General features: G+C 40.8%; 1 protein-coding gene across 2 annotated transcripts in view; it reads right to left on the bottom strand.

Moving 5' to 3' along the window:
• Positions 1-4083, bottom strand: part of RAB6A (RAB6A, member RAS oncogene family) — a 100733-nt gene that overhangs the window by 63249 nt on the left and 33401 nt on the right. The gene's annotated exons all lie outside the window — the stretch shown is intronic.

Below are 4083 nucleotides of genomic sequence, written 5' to 3'. Positions count from 1 at the left end.
AAAAAAAAAAAAAAAAAAAAAAAAAAAAAAAAACTTACCATCTACTAGCCTTTAATTTTCAGTGAAATAAGTTTAGTGCAGTCAGTCCAGCAGGATCCATGTCAGAAATGACCCACCTTATCAGCAGTCTTGGCTGAGAAGGAAAGGACTAAATAGGAGTGGGGGGGGGGAAAAAACAAAACAAACCCACACCCAAAGTCCCAGCACTCAAACCAAAGCAGGTTACTGGACGGTGTGAAGAAGTTTACCTCTCTGGCTTTTCAGTGACAAATTGACTCAGCTTCATTAGTATTTTCTAAAGGTTAGGGAACAAGTGCTTCTGTGTGAGGCTATATTACTATTGTTTTTGGACTATAACAATAATCACTGCATGCAAGACGTACTCCAAATGGAAGCAGCAGCTTCTACTGAAAAGCCAAGAATAAGCAACATAAGCAGAGGTGACTCCAATGGCTGGGATTTGTGTAAAACACCCTACTTATGCCTTCAAGCCATTTTAATTATTTCTTGTAAGCACCACAACAAAAGAGGGTCTTCTTGGCTAATCATCTAAGGACAGAGGAGTAGGTTTGGACTTGCTCAAGGAGGGCCACTGCATCTTCAGGAGGGGGTGAGAAGACACAAGGCCTGGATACAGAAAGCAGACAATAGCAGAGATCTGCCCAGACTAGCAGCACACAAGCTAATCCTAGAAACACAAATAAGAATCTGGCACTTAGTGATTTTTAGCATTTCTCTCATGGAGGGGGCTTTACTGCGCTTCCAAAGGAACTGCTTTAACCTATATTTCTTAGCAGACAGTGACGGTCAACGAACTGCTGCTTAACTAGCAGAGTCTTTCCAGAAATTTCTAATGAGGATGCATTCAGCTGGTACCAAGTAATTGTGTTGCTTAACCAGGTGTGAACTTTTAGGCTGATCTTTTAATACAGTTAATACTTGGAAGTTTGTCTTACCTTTCACATGAATTTCTCCCAGCACTTCACAAATGAGACATAAATTGGGGGGGGGGGGAAGGCAGGGGATCTAGATGAAATGCAGCAATCATTACTTGGTATAATATTTTACTTTGGCTTTCAAACTCATTAAGTAAATGACAATTCCTGACTCTGGACAGGAGTGGTAATTGGGATGGTAATTGGTACAAGCCAATGTCCATATTAGATGGACCCTGTGATGGTAATTACATTGCTTGTAAACCTCCACAAAAATGCTAAGTCACTGGAGATACAACACTAAACCATCCTCCCCACTAGCTATTTCTCTTCAACACGACTGTCAAACAGTGAATAATTTTTAGCAAGGGTGACATGTGCACCCCTTGCCTCAATGCTGCACAAGCATCAAAAACCCAAGAGCCTGATTCGAATATTTGTCTCTTGGATTCCCACATTGGAGGAATACAAATGTCCAATTTTGTAACACTGGTAATCATGCTTCAACTTTCAGATAAAGCTTAAAATTAAAATAAAATGTTCAAGTTATTCAAATCATTACAGAGGGGGGAAAAAAAAAAAAAGAGAGAGATGGAAATTGTGTTATCCCTACTCTCTAGTTATCTTTGTATGAGCTCAAATATTTAGCCTTCATGCCTCTACTTTGGTAATAACCAGAATATCTGAACACAGGACAGATCAGATACCAAAGCAAACAAGGGGGCTGTCTGTCAAATGTCCCTGGTTTAAACTTACCATGGCACTGGTTAAAACACTTAACTAGCCACTTTTGTTTTCCACCACTGAATCACCCGAGTGCATACAGCTTTAAAAAAGCAGGTTCAAAAGAAAAAAAGAAAAAGGAGAGAGATAAACACCAATATTTGGAACTGTACCAATGCAAGGCTTGGAGAAAAAAAAATTCAGGGAAGACAAAAATGTCTGCGTTGGTTCCTAGGAGATGACAGCTATTTGGCACAACCTCTATGACGGCAACACAGCAATGAACTTTGCAGTACCCACAACACTTAACATTTTAATAAACCTTCCTCACTTTGATACACTGAAGGCCAGAGAGGAAGCTAAGAGACTGGTATTTATTTAACAATCTAAGAGCCCATGTCAGAAACACCAATATCCTTTTCTTCCCCATCCTCGTTTCCTGGAGGATTTGGGTAGCTGCCCATGGTTTCGGCTGTTAAGATTCTGCAAGGCTGGAGACTCACTCTGCTCATCAGGGCTCTTCAAGTTTGGCTGCAAGCACAAACACCAATCTGGTGAACAAGCTTGGGATCAAAACGAGTCCCAAAGGCAACACCAGATCTTTGGAAGGCCAGCTGCCCAGAGCAAGCTTCTGCTGAGAAAGTCAGAAGGGAACGGCAACTCTGCATTTTTTACATCCATAGATAGAAAGCTGGCTGACAACAATGCTCAGTGCCTCTCTTAGGGTCTCTAAATGACATTTTTGCATCAAAAGCTGTGACTTTTAGATTCAGAATGAGGCTGGCAAGGTAGCACGCACTATCATGGGGAGACAGAAAGGTAACACAAGTAAAGGTTTCCGATACAGAGGGGCATTTATGTCCAACTTTCCTCAGTTGTGCTATGTAGTCTCCAAAGCACTTAAATAAGGAATGCACAAGAAAATTAAACACACATCTGATTAAAAGAGCCCGAAGTGTTTGCAACTCGACAGAAGGGGAAACCATGCAGGACAAGAAAGAAAAAGGATTTCAGAAGGCTGTCTTTGAGCTTGTCCACAAGAAGGACACTTAGGTGCATCTGCAGACGCTTCCTCAAAGGGCATTTGTGCCCGAAAGCTTGCCAAAATGAATTTTTCCAACTATTTGAGTTGGTCTAATAAAAGATCTCAGATTTACCCAAAGAACCTTGGCTTCACAAGAAGGAATTTTTCCAGTTTCTTAGATACCGCAGATGTCTTTCCAACTTCGTACCATGACATACATTTTTGCTTCCAACATACCTGCAACGGGAAAAGCCAGACAAGTCCAGAATCCAATGGCAAGCTGCCATTGTTTCGATCTTAGAATTTGAGATTTCACAAGGTCACTTTTACAGCAAGGTTTGGAGTCTGGGGGATCTAATGTTTTTCTATGGCCCTTGCTGTGACAGGTCAGAGCAACTCCAACTTTAATCCTCACAATGCCTCTCAGAATAGGGAAGTGCTATTGTCCCCACTGTGTGGACAGGACACCGAAGAACTGAAATCCAACTTGCTCAAGGTTAAAAGGAAGCCTGTCATGCAATCAGGACATGAACCTAAGTTAGTAGGTCCTAAATTAGTGGCCGACCAGAAGACAGCTGGCTCCATGGTTAAACTGTTGATGAGAAGCAGGGATAAAACGGGTTTCTGCAAGCTAGTTTGGATATATGACCGAACCCCACCCCAAAGCCCAATTTAACCTAGGCTTCTACCTGCCAGAGATTTCTGAGTCTAAGTAGTAAATTTAAAAACTTGTACAGATTTGTTTCACAACAAGTATCGCCACCTTTCTTACCTATAACTGGAACACAAATGAAATGAGACGGCATGACTCAAATGAGTGAAAATGAGCCACTGCAATGGAAAAGAATTTAGTCAGATGCAAGTCAAATACAATACCTGATTTCAGTCCAGGTAAAAGACCTTTTCCTTATCTCACCTAATCAGGGAAACTTTCAGAATTAGGCTAGATACAATTAATAGAGGAAAAAAACCCAAGGAAACAGTTGCCAATCTTGAAAAGAATTTCTGGAAAGGAATTTCCAGATGGGGGGGGCATATAAAGAGTACCCCAAAAGGCGCAAAAACAAGTTTCCCCATAATAATCTCCATGTTATACCATTAAGGACAACGCAACTTGTGAGACTGAGAAGAACTTAGGAAAGAATGAGCAAGAAGAGGGAACAGATGAGATGAAGTAGTTTGCTTCTGAATTTGTTTTTGTTTCCCCTCTAGAACAGCATATAAATCAAATAAATAAAGTACTCTCAAAGTGTGCATGTAATCTTCTATAATTAAGTCAAGTATTAAAAAAGAAATATGATAATATGGCAAATCCAGACATATGCAGACAGTTCTGAAATCCAGCATCAGTACTGGACAGCCTAACTTTTGCCCAGACTGGTAGGGAGTTAGAACCAAGAA

Source organism: Gavialis gangeticus, unplaced genomic scaffold (genome assembly GCF_001723915.1).
Source record: "Gavialis gangeticus isolate Ggan-Ray unplaced genomic scaffold, GavGan_comp1, whole genome shotgun sequence".
Taxonomy (NCBI): Eukaryota; Metazoa; Chordata; order Crocodylia; family Gavialidae; genus Gavialis; species Gavialis gangeticus.
This window is presented reverse-complemented; position numbering and strand designations above follow the sequence as displayed.